The sequence below is a fragment of the Branchiostoma belcheri genome, unplaced genomic scaffold, assembly GCF_001625305.1.
Source record: "Branchiostoma belcheri isolate BF01 breed outbred unplaced genomic scaffold, Haploidv18h27 scaffold279, whole genome shotgun sequence".
In the NCBI taxonomy this organism is placed as follows: Eukaryota; Metazoa; Chordata; class Leptocardii; order Amphioxiformes; family Branchiostomatidae; genus Branchiostoma; species Branchiostoma belcheri.
Genome location: NW_017803886.1, coordinates 17,288 through 40,294, shown reverse-complemented (window position 1 = coordinate 40,294; position 23,007 = coordinate 17,288). Strand labels below are relative to the sequence as shown.

The 23,007-nt window shown below is 41.1% G+C and overlaps 2 pseudogenes; one reads left to right on the top strand and one right to left on the bottom strand.

Annotated features, from left to right (window-relative positions):
- Positions 1–2,576: 2,576 nt before the first annotated feature.
- Positions 2,577–6,107, top strand: LOC109472493 (annotated as a pseudogene).
- An 11,199-nt stretch (positions 6,108–17,306) lies between these two features.
- On the bottom strand, positions 17,307–22,162 carry LOC109472492 (annotated as a pseudogene).
- Between the last annotated feature and the right edge of the window lie 845 nt (positions 22,163–23,007).

The window sequence follows — 23,007 nt, the reverse complement described above, 5'->3', positions numbered from 1 at the left end:
GGGGGGGGGGTAGGAGTCTAATTTCCATATGCTGTGTCCAATCAGGGATCGCCTTACATACGTCTGAGGGAGGGTCAATTTCCATATGATGTGGCCAATCAGGGATCGCCTTTCATACACTCACGTGAACAACATGGAGTTTTGGATAGGGACAAAAGGTTAGATGTTTAGTCAACGTTGCATTAGAAATTTGCAGACGATATCTTTTCCGACTCAACATTTCAAAATTATACACACGAAGTAAGAAGCTTTCCTTGAATACTCCTGAAGTGCTATAAGGGTCTGCATGCCCTTTTTTGTTACCGTTATGGGCTATTTTAATTCACCGTTAATCGTTGCCGGTCCGCTCTAATTCAACGTTAAGCGTTATCAGTATATTCATCGTGAAGCGTTATTGGTCGTTTTAATTCAACGTAAAACGTTATTTGTCATCCTAAATTCAGCGTTAAGTGTTAATTCTTAGTTACGCCTAATTTTCCCTTTCAAACTGCAGGAAAATGCGTCATTGAAGGTTTAAAAATATTTCCCGGGGGAGAATGCCCCCGGACCCCCCTACATTGCTCGCGCCTTTGGCTCTAGCCAGCACCAGCTTTCCGTCAATTACCTGAAGTTTGCGGAGAGTTACAGAATTTTTGTAACGAATCCGTCAACCTTGACAGGCAAAATTAACAAAATCTCGAGTAAAAATATGAAAACATCAGAAGGACCGACAAACACTCTCAACACCATGATTTGCCTCTCAAAATGCGGGAAATTGCGTTTTTGAAGGCTTAAAATCCTAAATTTCCCGGGGGAGCATCCCCCCGGACCCCCTAGATTGCGAGCGCCTTTGGCGCTTCCCCCCAAAATCCATCGGGAAAAACTGGGTGGACGGAAAAAGTCAAGCTGGATAGAGTCCTGGCCGACGTCGACTCGGACTCCCCTTTATTTGTGGACCTCGGGACCAGGGCAGGCGGGAAACACAAAGAACACATACGAGGGGTGTTCAAAAAGTTCTCGGCCTCACCTAGAAAACGTCAGGGCAGTAAAATTTTTCTTACACTATTTTTTAATGTAGTCCTCTCTAACTGCAATGCACTTGGTCCAGTGATGTTCCAGCTTTATTTTCCCATTGTGGAAGAAGGTTGCATCTGGACCCCCCAGATTGGCCTATACCGCATAGATGACGTCATCATTACAATCAAAACGTTGACCACATAAGTGGAACTTGAGTAGGAAACAGGTAGAAGTCCAAGGATGCTAGTTCAGGTGAATTGGAAGGGTGGGGTTAAACTTCAAAGCCAAATTCGTTTGCTGCTGTCGCTGACCCCTGTGCTGTGAGGACAGGTGCATTGTAAGCAGGCCAGCTCAGTGCTTTCCTCTCCTTTTCTCTTTGACTGTTGTCCTAAACTGTCGCAATTCTGTTGAATAGTACTCCCCATTGATGCTTTAACCCCTTCGCAGGTAGTCAATCATGATTACTTCCTTACTGCCCCAGAAAACAGAGGCAAAAACCCTGTCAACGGACGAAACTAGCTAAAACTTCTTGGGGGGCCGGAAAAAATTCTTCATCCATTGTTTGCTCTGCTGTTTTTATTCGGGCTGAAAGTGGTGAACCCAGCTCTTCTTGGGTGACATTGGACTGAATTCGTTCCTTGAAATGTCCAGCCTGTTTAACTTCCGATGTCCAGGAAACATTCGAGGCACCCACCATGCATTCAGTTTTTTCATCCCCAGGATGTTCGACAAAACATTGTGAACTGAGTCATAACACAGGCCAAAGAACCTGCAACATGTTGGACAGTCTCACATCTGTCATTCACTACCGTGTGATGGATGGCCTCAACTGGATTGTCCGTGGTGCTGATTTGTGGCATCCTGACCTATGTTCATCTTTTGTGCTCTCCTTGCCGCGCTCGTGGCTAGTAACCCACGTCTTTATAGTTGAATACGAAGGGAAGTCATCACCAAGTGTATTGACCATGTCTTCATGGATGTCCTTAGGAGACATCCTTTTTTATCGATATACTTGATCACAGCACACGCTTCTGTTGCGGCCATCTTGTGATTTTGCCCTCACCCGCCCCATTTTGACGGGGCGTCACGTGCTAATTAATGAATATAAAAATTTGAATTTTTGTGTGCAGTGATGTAAGACGTCATAGTATACAGCTATACCAAAGAATAGGAGTTTGACCTTTATTTTCTAGGTGAGGCCGAGAACTTTTTGAACACCCCTCGTACCTTTAATGCGTGCTTCATTACATGTAAGGTATACGTAATTTTGTCAGTGATCACCTTTTCTCACAAAGCGAGATGCCAAATCCAGTGCAGCTCGAAAAAAAAAGCCTATCAATTTACCGTTAAGCGTTGCCGACCGTCCTGAATTTACCGTTAAGCGTTATCGGCCCTGCCGAATTTACCGTTAACCGTTGCCAGGACCCCCATGCAGACCCTCTGCTATGCTATTACAGGTTTCGCGCAGGCGTAGTGCGTTCTGCCCATGTTGTTTTCGTTAGTGTATGAAAGGCGATCCCTGATTGGATATGGAAATTAGACCCTCCCTCAGACTTCACAGTACAGTACGTCATTTGTAAGGCAAGCTGAAGCTGTGAAGTGACGTGTCGACAGACTTTCTGCCTTACAACAAGAAGACCCTTGGTTTGGTTCATCAAGCCGTTATCGCTGATATTCGCAAGGTAATGTCTTATTTTTCTAAAGTCTCTTTTAGATGGATGTTACACCCTCAAGTTAAACCTAGTCCCTTTTTAATCTCCTTGGTTCAAGCAAGGACATTATACATAATGTCCTTGGATCAAGCAATCGAAATCATTTCCTTTATTAGATGATGCAGTCTTTTTTTAGCCCCAGCAGAGAAAAGATAGAATTAACAACAGAATGATGTAGCCTGCCATATGTGCTTCGCCAAGAAACTCCAATGAGAGTGTTTCGTAGCCTCTATCACGTCTTCCTTCAGTGGTACGGATCGTAGAATTCGGCAAAAAAGAGAGTAAAATTGGCCAAGGGAGTCCGGCCGCGGGGAGTAAGTTTCTTTCCCTGCGCGGCCAGTCAAACCTACAAGGCGGCCAAACTGCCTTTTTCGTAGCCTCCACCACGTCTTCCTACGGTGGTACGGATCTTAGAATTCGGCAAAAAAGAAAACAATTTGCCAAGAGAGTTAGTCTGCGCATGGGTCTGCGGGCGGGAGGGTTAAATTTTCCCCTCCGAAACCCACGGACAAATGAACTTTTGTTAGCCTGGTTACCAAATTATAGCTCCGTGGTCCTGCACCCTCTCCCCAACTGTAATAGGTCTGGTAACCAGGCTATTTTTCGTTGCTAAACTCTCCTGGTCGATTTTTCTCTCTATTGGCTACCTTTTCCTGTTTTTGAACTCACGTCGTTAGCCTGGAAGAAACTAGTGATTTTAGGCGTCTTTGTTGTTTGTACATTTTTTGGGGGAAGGAGGAAGAAACCTAACAGATGTTGTCATTATCATGTAAATAGCACTGTTTGCTACCAAACCAGTAGAGTGCTATACATCTCAGAGGCAAAGAATTTGCACAAAGGATTTGTTTAAAGAGCTAGAATGAAAGGTCACTTTTAGCATCATGAATAAGACTTTTTAATGGGGGTGAGAAGGCCCCAATAGAATTAAATTCAACGTTACGTTTGTCTGTTGGCGCCTACAATTCATGATCACGTAGTTAGTTATTCAGGTCCAAATACGTGTTGTTTTTTTTTGCACATTTATTAGCATTTTCGGGTAATGTAGCAAGATTGTTCGACACCCCCGTGATGCATGTGGAGTGGTATCGTCTATCAACTTTAGGAGTTGCCCACTTTAGGAGTTAAATGGGCTATACCACACTACTCTCAGGAGGGGGGTCGCCTGTATTGTGATATCAACCGTTTTGCAAGTCATGACTCATGTAGAATTACTGGTATCATTGCTATCATGAAAGTTCATCTGTATTGGTACATGGTATTTACATGTTTAGAGTTAAATCTTTAGATCCAACACAAAAAGTTCTCTCACCTAGAGCTTTTGACCAGCCACTCTGGTCTTCCTCAGTAGACTTATGACCCAGTGAGGCTTGTCACGTGGCTTCTTTGAGGTGTGACGTCAACACTGGGTCAAAGGTATAATCTGGTAGATGATGTCAGCCCCCGTCGCGGTCCAGTGGAGGATGATGGGCCCTGATGTATATAGCCTCCTTCACCCCTCTCAGGACATTGTCTACCAGATACCTTTGACCCAGTGTTGACGTCACACTTCAAAGAAGCCACGTGACAAGCTTCACTGGGTCAGTCTACTGAGGAAGACCAGAGTGACTGGTCAAAAGCTCTAGGTGAGAGAATTTTTTGTGTTGGATCTAAAGTTTTAACTCTAAACAGGTATCATTGCTATGCGTTATGTATTTTATATATTTCCTGGAGGTTTGGAATCTCAGATTTCTTGTTTTGATTCTTGTATGAAAACTCGCATCGATGATTGGTTCTTCCCGCTCGCAACAGTTATATATGTAGCCAAATCGTTGTAGTGACTTTTTCATTATATCTTCAGGACAAACACTACATCAACATGGCAACAAGAGCGTTGACGTTAGCTTCACCGCGTACTCACACTGGTGAGAAACCCTACAGATGTGAGGAGTGCAGCAAGCAGTTCAGTCAGCTAGGTCATCTGAAGGAACACATGCGGACTCACACTGGTGAGAAACTCTACAGGTGTGAGAAGTGCAGCAAGCAGTTCAGTCAGCTGAGTCATCTGAAGGAACACATGCGTACTCACACTGGTGGGAAACCCTACAGGTGTGAGAAGTGCAGCAAGCAGTTCAGTCAGCTGTGTCATCTGAAGGAACACATGCGTACTCACACTGGTGAGAAACCTACAGGTGCGAGGAGTGCAGTAAGCAGTTTAGTGAGCTGGGTAGTCTGAAGGAACACATGCGGACTCATACCGGAGAGAAACCCTACAGGTGTGAGGAGTGTGGCAAACAGTTCAGTGTGTTGAGTTCTCTGAACGAACACATGCGGACTCACACTGGTGAAAAACACTTCAGGTGTGAAGAGTGCAGCAAGCAGTTCAGTCAGCTGGGTAATCTGAAGAACCACATGCGGACTCACACGGGTGAGAAACCCTACAGGTGTGAGGAGTGTAGCAAGCAGTTCAGTCAGCTGTGTAATCTGAAGGAACACATGCGTACTCACACTGGTGAGAAACCCTACAGGTGTGAGGAGTGCAGCAAGCAATTCAGTCAGCTGTGTAATCTGAAGAACCACATGCGGACTCACACAGGGGAGAAACCCTACAGGTGTGAGGAGTGCAGCAAGCAGTTCAGTCAGCTGTGTAATCTGAAATATCACATACGTACTCACACTGGTGAGAAACCCTACAGGTGTGAGGAGTGCGGGAAGCAGTTCAGTCAGCTGAGTCATCTGAAAACACACATGCGGACTCATACTGGTGAGAAACCCTACAGGTGTGAGGAGTGCAGCAAACAGTTTAGTGAGCTGAGTTCTCTGAAGAAACACATGCGTACTCACACTGGTGAGAAACCCTACAGGTGTGAGGAGTGCAGCAAACAGTTTAATATGCTGGGTCATCTGAAAACACACATGCGGACTCATACTGGTGAGAAACCCTACAGGTGTGAGGAGTGTGGCAAACAGTTCAGTGTGTTGAGTTCTCTGAACGAACACATGCGGACTCACACTGGTGAGAAACCCTACAGGTGTGAGGAGTGCAGCAAACAGTTTAGTCAGCTAGGTTCTCTGAAGAGACATATGCGAACCCATCCTTGTGCAGCAAACAGTTCAGTAACCAAACGACATTGACATCTATGTGGAAAATCGGCATTACAATATGTCCAGTTGAAGTGACGCCCTTGAATACTATGCGCGCGGTCCACTGTTTGATATTATCACGTAGAGACTCACACGACTTCAGTGAAAATGTTTGATTGAGGATAATTAAGAGAAGTAGTGAACCGTTTGACGGTATGTAAGGTGACATCTCTTGTCATTCTAACCACTTCGACTTATCTCTGTAAGTTAAGCTTTAATAATAAATAATAATAACCTTTATTGTACATTCATGCCCTATCGGGCTAAGTACAGGTGAACAGATGAAATAGGTAATATACATGTTTGTATTACAAACAGCTTTAAAACTACTCTAATACAGAGGTTCGGCTTCTTCTCGTTTCTTTGTAATGTTTAAAATATAATTTGAGATGGGTTTGTATAGTACAGGATGATCAAAGCGCATAAGAAAGATAAATTTTTCAACATTAGGCAAGTATTGGAAGTATGGAAACGTACTAGTAATATATCTAAAAAGATCATTTCTTTCATTACTATATAAACTAGAAAGGCCAATATTTGCTTTGGAGCAAATACAGCGATGGGTTCACCACATTTTACGACATGGCAGGGAAAGAATGAGAAACACAAGGGAAAACAATGATTTACATTGATAAAATACAACTAAAACAACAGTTGGATAGCTATTCCCTACTTTATTGGTTAGGATTTTTAATTGCATAATGCAAACTGTTGATTTTCAAAATAAAAAAAACGTCCATGCCCCGCATTCCAATGCTGGAGCAGGAAAGCTTGAAATACCTACCAAAACACTTGAATACAGACATACTGTCAGTATGGAAATGCTCTGTGCAGGTGTTAATCAAGTTAAATCCCAACAGCCAATCAGCAAGAAATGCTCTGTGCAGGTGGAAATGCTCTGTGCAGGTGTTAATCAAGTTCAATCCCAACAGCCAATCAGCAAGAAGTATAGAGGAAAGCTGCATGCCTATTGGTTGATGCCCTGCATTCCATTGTGATGACTCATGCCCAGACGTGGCACACTAACACAGTAATACATTTGCTATAACACAGCCAAAAAACTCAAATAAAACCATTCTAAAAGCCTGTATCACAATAATTTAAAAAACGCCTAGGGGTATTTGCCCACTGTACCTCCATACCAAATTTCAGGACCTTAGGCCCTAAAATGAAGAAGCTGAATCCATTTAAAAAATGGCAGGAGAAGGAGGAGGAGGAGAAGAAGAAACATCAGAAAAAGCAATATGGGTTCACCACCACTTCGTGGTGTGGTGAACCCATAACTACAATCAATAACAAAGTGGGCTTCATCTTCTACTTTGTTTGAGCTACAAAATTGGCAAATCCTTTGTTCCAGAGGTGTGCGGTTGTGCCTTCCTGTTTCGATGCTGAGTTTATGACAGCTGATTCGTAGTTTGGTGATGGTGGTTCTTTGACTTCCGTTTGGGATTTTAAGATAATGCTCTTCATTATAAGTAGATTTGAATAGTCTGTACGAGCGCAGTTTGTTCTTTGCGTTTTTGGATTTGTTGTTAATAAAATGAATAAATAACCAACTTTTGTCATTAGCTTTTGTAAAACTGACCTAGTACAAATGCGTTGATCTTTCCTAAATTGTCCATGTTTTGTGCAATTTCTTATTACGTATTTGTTTAGATGTATTATGTTTAAATTCTTGAATAAAAAGTTTGAAAATTCGAACTACTAGCATCTCGACTATTCTCTATAAGGCCACATTAAATCTTATGGATGACATCCGCGCGCGATTTTCGCCTGTTCTAAAAAAAACTCCTTCGAGGCTCTGGCCTTGGCGCCAACCTCCGTAGTCCATGGTAACTAACGCTAGCGCAGAGGGGGTCTGCGGTGCAATTTTCCGTCTCGTAAACGGTCGATGCCATTTGAAACCTTCGCTGAATGGTCGATGCCACATCCGAGCGTACCATAATTTTTTTGAGGTCCAAAAACGAATAAGAGGTAATATATATTATACAAAACAATATTCTAATTGCAAATATAAGGGAGGGTCATGTTTGTAAATATTAGTAAAAACAAAAAGCACAAGCTCGTATATTCGAACCCGGGTTAAAATGTGTAGCTCTGAAACTCTAACCTACATGTATACCCTAACCTCTACGCCATGAAACATCACGGCTATATTGGCGAGAGTTGCGTGACCAGTCGACATATAGAGCTCTAGAGGAATGTGGTTATGCTTTCGTCTGGCAAAATCCTCAATCAATTTTTTCGAACACGTCCTCTACCATTTCATCAATTTTCCAGCGATTAAAAGACATTTATTTTCAGACATTCCTATCCGAAATCCACAATGATAGCAAAGCTGTGAATGCTAAAAACAAACTACGTCTATACAGATTACTAAAACATTCCTATAAGGAAGAAAAATATCTCAACTTAGCGAACATACGTCACAGGTCCTCCATTACAAAACTAAGAATCAGTTGTCACAAATTACGAATCGAATCAGGAAGACATAACCGCACTCCTCTAGAACAAAGAACCTGTCAATTCTGTAGTTTGAAATAGAAGATGAAATACATTTCACCATAGATTGCCCCTTGCATAGTAGTGATAGACTTCAGATATTTGACTAGTAAAGAGAAATTTGTATTCCTTTTAACTTTTGATAAACCTACTCTAAGTAATCTCACAGCCGCATATATCCATACAATCACTACTAAGCGAGATGAAGCCGAAAAGAATAGAAATTAGACATTTATTTACACTCCTATATGTTCATATGTATGTAATGTATATATGTTCATGTTCTGTACCCATGCGACCTGTACTTAGTTCTGTAGAACACAAATGTACAATAAAGGTCTTCATTCATTCATGCATGTCAAATTTGCCATCTGATAATGGATCTCCAACTCAAGAAAAATGACTCACCAGGAATTTTCGACCGAATCACTCAGTCTTCATAAGCTTTCTGACCCGAGTGTTGTAGACACGACACCAGCAGCACTCTGGTCAGAAAGCTGAGCTGAGGAAGACCGAGTAAAACTTCGGTCACAACGTGCATCTGCGTGCTGTCTACGTGCAAAAACGTGGGCAAACGTAGGGGATCCGTAAGTGGTGAGTACCGCCTCCGTACGGAATCCTACGGATTTGGGACCACGCAGTCACGCCGTAGAACTTCAAGTGCATGTAAAACTTTTTCTGCGTGCGATCTGCGGATTCACCACCCGTACGTGCGAGTACGAGCGACGCGCGTGCCCCGTACGTGACGTACGTAAGAAGCATGTGTGAATGTGCATGTGAAATGTGAAATCTTGCAGATTGGTTACACACTATACCATTATGCTCACCTCTAAGACATTGTTTAAAACATCTCACCTTGCTGACAGTTCTTTCCAGTCCATCCAGGTTAGCAGGAGCACGTCGGCAGAACGTACTGCGCCTGCGCAGAACCCTGGATTTTCGCGGTTTTCGTTGGATTTTTGGTCAACGTTGCATCAGAATTTTGCCTGTTGCAGACGATATTTTTTCCGACATAACATTTGAAAACTACTGTCGCAATGCTAACCTTATATGAGAAAATACAACCTTATATGAGACGTTCTTCTGAAATGCTATTCACAATGCATTACGAGTTTAGCGCAGGTGCAGTACGTTCTGCCGACGTGCTGTTAGCAGGTACATTTGTATCCGCCATCTTGGTTCCAACAGCGTCCATGTTGACAAGGTTTCCTGGCACACTCATCTATGTCTGTGTGGTGGGATCTGCATCCTTGGTGAACACAAACTCGACCAGACTAATAAGAAGCACATAAACAACTGCACACCCACACAAATGCTTTATGATGTAATTCAAATGCTTCTCAAAGAAAACCGGCTCTCAAACTATATGCCCAAGCGTGAGTGAGTAAGGCCTTCAAAGCACTTTTCCGGCAGGTAGGACATCTTTAAATATATGCCATGTGTTTGTATGTGATTTAATGTTTTAGTTTTTCGACTATCATTACAAGCCATCTATTGCTTCTTTACTGAACTAGTAAGTTAACCGAAATATCTTGAAACACAAACAAAAAAGAAACAAATACATTGTATGTTGAATTACACTTTGACAAATCGTTTGGTAGTATTGTCTTGATTTGAAGTATAGATACAACAATTGCCCGAACAGATTCGCTATAAACACATGTACATAAATGCTTTCTTTATGCACTGATATTTTCCTGTTGGAACCAAGAGCTATTGCTACAGCCTTTTCACTATTTCCGAGAATCTGCAGTTGACGCCTATGTCACTCTCACATATATGTACATTTGGGGATGTTCGATACCAAATTTTGTAGTGGTATTGTGTAACTTGCTACAAAAAGTGAAATATTCCAATCGAGAAAAATAGTCGTCTTATTGTAATTTCGTACACTTCTTAACATATTTGTGCAATACTATAAAATATCACACATTTTTTACATTTATGTTTTACACTAAATCAGCCCACATGAGGTGCACTCGGTTTGTGGCGCCATCACAAAATACCAGAATGTAAATACATGGCTGATAGCTGTGTTTCCAGCTTTTACATACACTCGTAAGACGCTTTATTTGCCATCTCTAATTCCTGAATGAGTAGGTTTATTCAACTTACATTGTAAAGAAATGATGGGAAATTTGCTTTTTATCGTCCTAATGCTACATAGTGCAACTTACAATCTAAATGTTTATATGTAGCATAGCGCATGCGGTGATAAGATCAGATGACATACAATAATTCTCTTGTAAATGTTCTTAATCTGAAGCTGAGAGAAACAGTTTCGAATGTTTCTCCTTAGCTTAGCCTATTTCAGTATTTTACCAAGTTGCCTTACAACACTAATCACCCACCGACTAACACAAAACGTCCATGTATGTCCTTTCAGTTCCACTACTTCTAATACTGCCTTGCCACCGTAGGATCTGCTTGCAGCTCTCTTTTGCTTGTCTTGGTAACCAAAGTAATGAGCACAAACGGCAAATAATCAGATAAACAACCTCTACTAAAAACTTACATTAATGGAGGTGATAACAAAAAAAAGCTGCAGTATACCAAAGTTAGAGCAGCTTGAACAATCTTTATTTAATCATTATTGAAATAACGACAATGTAGGAAAAAAAAACAAGCAGGATTGATCTTTTTGTTATAAAGGCCACATGATCACGTAGCAGCAGTCAGCACGTTTGAATAATGTTGTTAGATTAGTACACTGGTTTAATTAGACTTTGTAGATAATCGATGTTATTTGCCATACATATTGTACCTGTTGCAATCCTTGTGCAATTGTTGTGCAATAAACTTTTACTTGACTGGACGTTATGGTGGTCTGTTGGAGATGAAAGTAATGCATGGCCGTAGATCCAAAGAAATGCTCGGTTTGAATTCAAGCTTTCTTTCCATATGAGAGTGCCACATTGTGTTGCTTTCTACCAGGCTAATGAGTGTCGCATATAACGCTAGGACTATGTGACATTTAGACAGATTGTCTATTTGACACGTGTCTTGTCTAAATTCCTAAATTCGGTGTTCAGGTCTAAAAATCTGTCTTTTGCTGAAAATAGATCTAACACACGTTGTAACTTCAAGATATAACACAGGATTTACTGCATGCTGTCATTCACAAACACCTTGATATAAAGTACAGTCATACAGAAAATTGCGCACTAGATTACATGCAAAATCCACGATGCTGCGCACCACATCTAGTATTCTCTACGAATTCATTTTTATGCACTGAAATTTGACTCGTTTGAGCCTCGATCTATTTGCTACAAACGTTTCACTGTTTGAAGCCTTTGTTTCTCGTTTGCATCTGTCAACACAAGACGTCTATAACACACACACCGACGATATTAATGATGGATTAATAAGAAGAAATGAAATACAATTCTTGGGTAAATGTCTTAACTCGAGAGAAATGTTTCACTTATGTAATATGGTATTAGTTTCAGAACTTTCTTCTTAGCTTCCCCATATTGCATTTCAGGATTTTACCAACTTGTTTTATAAGTTCAGATCTCTAATAATTCAAGCAACTAACACACAGCATACATGTCCTGTCATTCTCCATTACTTCGAAAAAAGACGTCGACGTCAACTATACAGGCAAAGTTAGAATTTTACACTCGATGTTCATTGCCTGTCTCTATATGACTTACATAGTACGCAATATCCATTTGCAATTTGCCTTAGGGCATAAATGTACATTACAATCCATGGATGGACATTTTTGAACAAGAACAACAACAAAAAATAAATCAAATTTTCGATACATTTTTATAAAAAATACGTGGCCAAGCCATCGCCAGTGACTTTGGGAAAACGTGACGTCAAGGATTAAGCAAATTGTGTCGGGTTCAAGTCGCATTACTAAGCATATTTTTGGCGACGTCTCAGGGAGGAGCCTAATGGTACAGTATTGTGTGCAATTCGCAAGAATTCTAGGAATTTTACAGGCATTTTGTCCACAGGAATGGAACGTCCACAGGCATTTCCCAGACCCACATTTATGCCCACATTCCTGGAAACCCTTGAGAAAACCTCTCTGCCTTGGATGCCCTACTTTCTGTGACCCCGGGGCTCGTTCACTATACACTCGGGGGAGGAGTGCACTGTATCTGTCTTGCTCAAAATCATGAAACGATGGCAGTGCCATGGAAACAATAACCCTAACATGAACCACCGTCGCCATGGCAATGAATGTTTTCATTGCCCGTCAGCTTGTTACATTTGTTTCTCACAAACAGAGGGGTTGCGCTGGCCGCATGGGGCGTCGTTCCACTGTCCTTTCTTCCTCTTTCTTCCCCAAAACCAATTCTTGCCGGTCTGTTGAAAAATGATACAGTCAATATTGAACATTAAGATAATTGTCTTCTTTTTGTTAAATTTCTTTGCAAATTCACATTCACATTTATTTGAAGCATTTACCATGATAAACACCATACAGTTGACCAAACACCTGCTGGTGCAGCAAACCACTTGCATTCATCCATAACCTTTATTACTAGTAACAAAGGCCGTGTTCATGTGAAGTCAGTGAAGGCGCTTTACATGTGGTTTACCCCGAAGCCGGCCGGTTTCAAGTGGCTTCATCTGAACGCTCCAAATCACATTGAAAGCGCCTCGATCCCAAACCAATTCTAGAGGTGGTTTCGAATCGGTTTTCCCGCATCGCGATTTGCGTCTGAACGCAATGTGATTTCAATGTGACTTCGCCTGGTCGTGGATTACGGGGTGATATTTCTTTATTTATATGCAATACCAAATTTTACGTGGCAGTAACTTAAAGAGCAGTAATGGTCAAATAATGTGTCCGTTATAGGACTAGCTTCACCGCCTCTGGCGGGACCACGTCGGCATTCGGCCGAGATACGCTGGGAGGGGGGTGGTGTGGCACCAGCAAGCAGGTCGTTGACCCCTGACATTGATAACACGCCACCTTGCGTGTTTTCATCAAACAACAATGAATGCAGTTTCGGAGAATCGAGATCGGACACGGTTTACAAGGAATGTATGGCACGTGAACCAGATGTGCGGAATGCGAGTTACCCAAATCGCGGTTTGGGTGACTTCACATGAACAAGGCTAAAATAATCCCGTTCAGTTATACGTTTCTACTTTTTGTTTGACTCAAAAAGGTTATGATCTTTAAGGGTCTGCACAATAAATATTCCATTAAGCTTTCCGCCAGATTGATAGAAAAAAGAATGTCAGACCTTGGAATACATGCTGCCACAGTTCTCATTCATTAGAAGAATGTCATTAGGCTCGCCTGGAGCCCAGTTGTTGTAGCCAACACGTGATCCATCTGTCCACTTCCAGCGCCCAGATTGTTTATTCTTATCCAGTCCCAGCCAGACGGATGGAATGTTACCGACAGGTGCTGCAATCAAAGAAAACAGTCGTACATGTACATATGCATGTTTGTTTATTTGTTTATTTGAATTTACCACAAGATATACAAGTGGAAGGGAGGACAAAACAGGTGCATTGACACCTTTACAAGTTGTCCTCCCAAACACAACATACAGAATATAAAAGCAGATTACATTATTAAATACAAAACAAATGGCAGTAATGAACAACATAAACATCAAATATTGTACATCAACATCAAGTATAATACATTAACATGTTTGTTATATTTAAAAAAATCAAGCTCATAGACTACTTCTATGGTCAGGGACATACACCCACCGATATAATTTTCTCATCACCCTGAAAAATGCATCTTGATAGATCTGAAATGCAACGTGTCCATGTATAATGCACTCGTGCTTATTCTAAATTTACTCTAAATAAGGCCATGTTGATTTGATTACTAGTATATGGATGACATCCTCCGGGAGCCCCAAAACTGATGCGCGCGTGCGAATAAAAAAAGTTTTGCAAAAAAAAAAAGTTGTTTTCATTATGAATTCTACGTGGTCATGAGGGTTGAGCAAATGGCACACAATATGGTTTGGCGAATAATCTAGTCTTCAAGTTCATTTCTTTACAATTTCGTCTTTTTTCGTTTGATTTTGGCATTCTATATATGTTATACACTGTATTATGGCATATTTTTGCTCATTTTACAACTGTTTTGTACGATTTACAGTATGGTTGGAAACTTTTTTTTTGGAAACGGCCGAAAATTCATGCGCGCGCGGACGTCATCCATATAATCAAATCAACATGGCCTTACGTATACATTGGGTGCTGCACTATAGATCTCTCAAACACACCGCTTTTCGAAATCAGGTATCTATGTATACAACCCTTGGACAAATAGATGTTAATGGAGGATAGTTTTTTTTCATTATTGTACAATACTTATTTTCACGCCAAAGTCAATGTAAGGCCATGTTGATTTGATTATATGGATGACATCCTCTGTGAACCCCGAAACTGATGCGAGCGTGCGAATAAAAAAGAGTTTGGAAAAAAAAAGTTGCCTTCATTATGCAGTCTAGGTGGACACGAAGGATGAATAAATGACTAAACACACAGAGTAATATTTTATTTGCATGGTGAATAACAGACTGTTCATTTTCATTTCTTTGCATTTTCTTCTTGTCCTTTGGAATGGAGTTTGATATTCTGCGACATAAGTATCGTTTTCCAATTTATTATTTTTTTACGGCATATGTTTGCTCATTTTGCAACTACTTTGTGCGATTTACAGTATGGTCGAAAATCTTTCTTTAGAAACGAACGAAAATTGGCGCGAAGATGTCATCCATATAATCAAATCAACATGACCTAATGATGGAAGACATTATGCATCATTTACATTATGTGAATCTTTGTAAAACAATGATTGCCGTTGATTAAAACGAGACATTTGCATGTAGGTGGAACCTGACATCAGCTGTAGACTAGGGAAAGCAACTGCAGTGTTTCGAAGGATGCGCACCATCCGGGCAACCAATGACATTGATTTGGACACCAAAGTACGCCTGTACAGCAGCATAGTCTTACCTACAGCCATACATGCTACTGAAAGATTGAAGCCACAGATAGACTGACCAAGAATCTGGTTGTGTTTCACCAGAGGAATCTGAGAAGAATCTTGAAAGTAAGGTGGCAAGATCACATTACAAATGACGAGATTCTCAGAAGGGCCAAAAGACCAAATCACTGGGGGACACTATAACAGGCAAGAGGATGCAACTGGCTGGACCCATCAAGCCAGCGTCACTCAAAGACTGTCATGATTGCCAAGAACCTTTCAAGAGGACCTCAAAAGAACAAACATAACCTGGGAAGAGGCTGAGGAGTCAGCAGTCACTAGACCCAAATAGAAGTCCAGACGACCTAAGGTCTATGGTAAGGTGCATGTAGGACGAACATTTCTTGAAGGTCGTTCTCACTGTATCGTACAAAGATAAATTATAGCAGAAAAGTAGAGAAATTATAGTAGACTTATTATTTTTTATATAAACAAAGTTTGTGAACGTTTTGTCGCGAACTGGATATTAGAAGACATATCTCCTCACCTCGATCCTCGTCAGTTTGGCTGCAGGCGGAAGAGGTCGACAACCCACGCACTAGTAAGTCTCCTAGACTTTATGTACAAGTCAACGTCAACACCATCTTCCACCTGCACCCTTGTCACAACAGATCTGTCTAAAGCGTTCGATAGGGTTGACCATGCTACAGCCATCAAATGCCTACTGAACCTGGGAGTACGTCCTGCCCTAATACCATGGGTTTGCAGTTTTATGGCAAACCGACGGCAAAGGGTAAACTACATGGGGAAAAGTTCTGATTGGACCCATCTTACATGCGGCGTGGCCCAGGGAACAATCCTCGGGCCAATCATCTTCATGGCCGTGATCGATGGGGCATCTCGGGATGTACATGACCGCTGGAAGTACGTCGACGATTTAAACCTCGCACAGAAATGGTCTACGCGTCAACCTTGCACCTTACAACCAACCCTAGATGATCTCAACCACTGGGTGGGTGTACACAAAATGAAATTAAACCCGCGGAAATGCAAGGTACTCCATGTATGCTATGCAAAATTACCTCCAATACCACTACCACTCACCCTCGAAGGCCAAGAGCTGGAATCGGTAGTAAGCATCAAAGTCGTCGGCGTGACCATTCAAAACGACTTAAGATGGAACACCCACGTCAGCAACATGATCACAGGTGCCAATAGAAAACTGTATCCACTGCGCAGACTTAAACGGTTCGGCATGTCAGTTACCGACCTGACGACTGTCTTCACCGCATATGTTCGTCCGTCCTTGGAGTACGCGACACCGGTGTGGCATTCATCGCTGACTGTCAAACAAATCACAAGTCTAGAACGCATCCAGAAAAGGGCGTGTAAGATTATTCTCGGACATCAGTACGACAACTACGCGTCAGCATTGGAGAGTCTGAATCTCACCACACTGTCAGATCGACGGGTTAGCCTCTGTCGGTCATTCGCCACATCCCTGTTGAACTCAGAGTTCAGGAACTGGTTACCCCCGACCAGGCGTGATGTGTCCGGACGGCAAACTCGCAACTCTCACAAGATTGACACACCATACTGTCGCACGGAGCGCTACAAAAACTCACCATTGCCCTACTTGATCGAACTTTTAAACAACGAATCTTGAATGGACACAAGTTATAAAGTTAGAGCCTTGTATTGTTAGTCTCACTATTACATCGTCATTTTATTCTTACAATGATCCCTGTTAACCGACTATTTTATGCCTACCCGTGAACCTTTTGTTGTAACTCACGACTTTTTCATTACTCGCTTAGCATTCTACAAAATAGTTAATTTCCTCATATGTATATATTGCTTACAAACTTTTTAAATATCTATAGGCTTTTATTAAATTTTAACGCGTCTTATTAAGCACACTTAGACATCTTTAATGTAATTATTTTATTGTATATACACTGTATGTAAACAGACCTGTCAATTCAGCCTTTAGGCTGCTATAAGGCTGTAGTATGAAATAAACTTCAAACTTCAAACTTCAATTATTTCACCTATCAAGTAAACATAAGAGACATCAAGTTATTAGTGGTCCCTTATCATTTTTCCATTGACAGAAGCACTAAGTCTATAATTATCACCTTTCTGGCACTGTTCGTATTTCCTTCGAGTCCCTTGAGACCTGCAAAGTCTTTAAGATTCATAAATACTAACCCACCGTTCAGGATGAGACCTGTAATGAAGTTGTTCTCGTCCGCGTCTTTGACGGAGGCCAGACTTGCGCCGTGTTTTGCACATCGTTTTTTCGCTTCATACCAACCGACTTTGTCTGTCATCAGCTTGTAGCAGTGGTTGTTATATTTGCTCCAGTCAGCCGGACAACCTGTAAGCAATCAATCAATCAATCAATCAATCAATCAATCAATCAATCAATCAATCAATCAATCAATCAATCAATCAATCAACAGATCAAACTTTGTTGAAAATCACCAGACAGTAGGGTGTAAATTATCATAGAAATACTGTACATTGATTTTCATACAGTTTGCAAGAATGTTACTCATGAAAGAACTGACTACAATCTAAAACTGTAAAAACTATAAGTAGTGTTGAAATCTGATCACCATAGTCTGTTGTGATTGGCAGTCTTCTATACTCAAATTATATATATTGTAATTATAAATGTCTTTTGCTATATTTTTCTAGAATTTCATCTTAGTGTTGTCTCACCAATTATGCAAATGACGGGACGTACAGAATCAAACATTAGGTACACAGAATGGTAAGCTGCAAAACTCCCGTCTTGCTGGGCTCTAGACTGATTACACACTATTGCACACTGATTGTAGATTATTTAGCTCGCTCCTAAGGCGTTGACAAAAGAACTCACCTTGCTGACAGTTCTGTCCAGTCCATCCAGGTGAGCAGGTACATTTGTATCCCCCACCTTGGTTCACACAGCGTCCATGTTGGCAGGGATTGCTGGCACACTCATCAATATCTGTGTGGTTAAGAAAAGAAAATGTACGTATTATAAATTTATTGACGTCCAATAGGACAGTGATAAATAAATGATTGGAGAAAACTAATAGATTTATGCTTAGGTCACATTTCCAAACCGGGGCCCGGCCGGGCTGTTTGTACGAACGAAAAATTGACTATTCATATAAAAAATATACAGAAATAGAGCTCATGATTGTTATTAAGAACTTTTCTGTGTTTTGTTGTCTTTTGTATCGTAGTTTTCGTTCCCAAAAGCTGCCCGACCGGTCCCCGTGTGGGAATTGTGACCTCAGCATTAAACAAAAATAAAGGGATTTTTGTTATATTTTGGCATTTCATGTTGGAGTATCCGCGGGGTCTTATGGGTGTATTGTAGTATTGCTTACCGGTGGTTGACAGAGATGTAACGGTTGTTGATAAGGCCTCGGCGGTCACAATGCTGTTTGTGAATGGCAAATACGTTGGAGTCGACTTGACCACTATGAACTCATCAAATGCCGGGTTGTTTTCTCGGTAAAACTCCAGGACCATCGTGCCATTTTGCTGCAACGCCACCTACAACCAGAAGCTCAACTTTGAAAAATGAACACAAGGTACCTAATGCAGTCTAACTCAGGGGGGTGTACACTAATCTCAAAGCAGATTGGCCACCTTCGATGGCTCATGGACACTTCTCTGGCCAATGGATACTGCCTTGCCACCGTATGATCTGCTTTGAGATTAAGTGTACACAACACAGCATCCCTTGCAATACACATTCAATAACACACATTCCAGTCGGCTATAAGCATATAGAGTTGTCATGTTATCTTTCACAGCAGCACCTGGAAAAATGAACACAAGGTACCTAATGCAGCCCAACTCAGTACAACTGCATTGCCACAACTGCATTGCCACCGTATAATCTGATTTGATATTTTACAAAAGTGTACAGCATCCCTTGTAATACACAACACAACACAACACAACACACATTCCAGTCAGCTAACGATAAACAACAAACACATAGACCTGTAATCTTTGACAGCAGCAACTGGTAGTACCTCAGAGTGCCTGTCTGACTTTTGTAACTAATGTAAAATCTTTGAAATTGTGTGCTAAACACTAACGTTAACTAAACACAAAAGGTTTCCTTCAAATATGGTGTTCTAACTAAATCAAACTACAGTGCTAATTCTGCAAACACTGTTGATTGACGGTATGGTACCCTACGTATACATTTTGTTTATCATAAAAAAATTATATTTGATAGGAATTATTATTAACAATATCAAAAATCATTTTCTTCACTTTCCTATGCGTGTTTCGGTGCATTTTTGTTCTCCTGATGCACAAAGGGTATGATATCAACAACACCCGGCTCGGTAGTCAAAGCAAATTCTTTAAAAAATACAACTCTTCTTGGCACTTGGTCCTGTAAACAAGACTTCTCAGCTTACCCTCCCACCGTGGGTGATATGAGTTGCCAGGATGACAGAGATGACGACTGATGCTACGACCAGAAGTCCACAACCCAGTGCAAACCAGAACACTCTGCTAGATTTCCATTTATTCCATATTCCGACGACACACGCTGAGATAAAAACAGCAATGATACAGATGCATTAAGATAAAATATACCAAAATACGACGATAAGCAAATAAAAAACAAGAAACCAATAATAAGAAGAGACCATTTTTCCATATTCCAATGATAAGACCTAACATATAGAATATGTATCATTGCATATATGTACTGTTTCAGGTACGAGGGGCATTTTGACATTGTCGCGTAACTCATTAGCAATGATTGATTTTTTTCTGATAATGCATATATGCTATTCAATGAAGAATATCAGAATATATAAAAAATAAGTCTGGGCTTCTTTGATGTGATCCCGCACGACCAAACTTCCTAGGCATAACTTCTAAAGCAATGGGCCAATACCGGTGAAACGTCAGTACGAGAATTTAGTAAACATCGAGACAAAAACAAACTCATGGTGGGAGTTTTTTTCAATTAAATACGTTTCATTGTTCTGTTTGTAATCTGCAATTAGCCCCCCGGGCAATAAACTTCTTATTAAAAAATACAGAAACAAAACATATTAACATAAGGCTGACCTTCCAACGGATGATGCTTAAGAAAGACATTCTAGTAACTAGAAAGGCCGACATTTGCTTGAGAGCAAATGCAGCAGATGGCTTCACCCTATCCCCCATACCGAAAATGGATCTACTAGTATCCTACGATGGCTGCCAATAGTCTACACCCCCATGCAGAAATGGAACCTTCCAATGCCGGAAATAGCCAAAAAGCCCTATTTTACATAACTTTAAAGTGGTGTATGTCAAAATCGTGAATGACATTCTTTGGACATGTGTCCAAGCCTCCAAGGTATTCCCATACCAAATTTCAGGTCATTCAGATTTAATATTAGGGCACAGGAGCCAAAAATGTACATTTTTGGTCCGAAAATAGCAAAAAAGCCCTATTTTACACAATTTTAAAGTGGTATATGTCAAAAGCGTGAATGGCATTCTTTGGACACGTGTCCAAGGTATCCCCATACCGAATTTCAGGTCATTCAGATTTAATATTAGGGCACAGGAGCCAAAAATGTACATTTTGGGTCCGAAAATAGCCAAAAAGCCTTATTTTTCCCAATTTTAAAGTGGTGTATGTCAAAAGCTTGAATGAGTTTTTGTAGACATATGTCTAAGGTATCCCCATACCAAATTTCAGGTCATTTGGTTTTAGTACCTGGGAACCAGATCTCAAAATGTATATTTTTTGCCTGAAAATGGCCAAAAAAACCAAATAAAACAATTTTTCAAAAAAATGAAAAAAACGCGTCGGGGTATTTGCCCACTCTACCTTCATGCCAAATTTCGTGTTATTTGGCCGGAAAATGGCAGAGATGAATCCATTTAAAGAAATGGCAGGAGGAGAAGGAGGAGAAGGAGAAGAAACATGAGGGAACACAATATGTCTTCACCACTTTGTGGTGAAGCCATAATGATAATTATAAGAACCACGGATAAACAAGAAACTAGCAATTAACACTTCAGAGCCTAAAATACGCCAACAGGCAGGACTTTATTTTACTACGATTACTTCAAAACACTTATTCCTTGAGCTGATTTCTAGCAAAAAAATCATACCAATGTCCACCAATGAATGTTAGGCATCTAGGTAACGAGATGTACACTTTTAAGAAATTTGTGACTAAAGCAAAATCTATGTTTATATAAATTAGAAATCTATCCAAATGCCAATCCGTTGAGAAGAATAGATTTAAAAATGAAGTGGCAATGTTTATTTTGAAGGTTACATTAATGGTAACGTACCTTTAGCTCTGTATGCAAAGATTTCTTCCTCGGGATCTTTGTACCCCTTCACATCCTCTGGTTTGTCGTAGTCGTGTGAGTAATGATTTTCCTCAAACCCCTTGTAAGTGTGGACATCCTCAGGCTCTTTGTACCCGTAAACCTCCTCTGGTTTCTCGTAGTCGCGGTAGTGGTCTTCCTCGTACCCCTTGTTGACTTCCTCAGCCTCTCGGTACCCGTAAGTATCTCCTGCTTCCTGCCCCGAACACACCACTACGTGATCTCCCACGTGAAGGTATTGAGGCTCGGCTGCGGCAGGCTGCGGGTTGGTGTAGATGCCAGCGGCGGTGCCGTAAGGGCCAGCGGCCGTCGCTTTATCGATGATCGTCTGCTCGTAGGCATGCTTCCCGCGATTGACCGCCTTGCTTCGGTTTTCGTTATCTCCCCCAGTGCTTTTTTCAGGGATGGAGGGCACCTCTTCTTTTATGTACTGGACATTTTTACCACGTGTGGGAGCTGGGGTGTATATGTTGGGGACAGAGGGTTGGCGTCCAGGTTCCAGGTTGGTACAGATGCCAGTCGCGGTCATGCTTTTGATTTTGGAATCTCCCCCATTTTCCTTTTCAGGAATGGAGGGTACCTTTTCTTCTACGTGTTTGTTTTGGTTTGGGACAGGAATTTGACGTTCCAGATTCATTTTTGGGACATCAACATCTTGTTTTGGATCTCTCTCTGCATCTATACCCTTCTCTTTTTTATATACGTGATCCAGCGATGGGGTCGTATCGGTTGTCGCCATTCCTACGTTTAACAACAGGGGTTCCGTGATCAGAACTGTTCGTTGTTTGCAACGCTCCACACACATACTACATATTGTTCAATGTAACATCCATCTATAGCTTCTTAACTTATGCTATAGCTTTTAACTTATACACAAACGCGCACACACACACACATACAGTAACACACACACAAACCACACGAGCCCAAAAGATATTTGGCCGAAAATTCAAGATCACAAAAGTAGAAGTAAATATTTGATAGTGTTCACAATTCGGACAATATTATTTGAACATCAAATGAGACATTTTGTAGTCTTCCTGATTACTGTTTACAATTTATTCCTCTACTTCACAGTAGTTATTGTATTTTGTAACACCACTTGATCTTTTAGTTTCATTTTGTACCCATTTTATATCCTTTTTTTAGTACTGTGTTCATTTTGCAGTATGATCGGTGCCATACATTGCACCATGTACAATAAAGTTCAATTCTATCACGCCTGTAGCGAGGAGATAATTAGAGACTGGGTGCCAACTTGGGGTTAGCGGTGCAAATGGCCTCTATGGGCAAAGGGATTCTCACTCACTCGTGGTGGTGGTATATAGGGTATGGCACCCAGGCTTACAGGTTTGACATTACCACCGGGCGGCC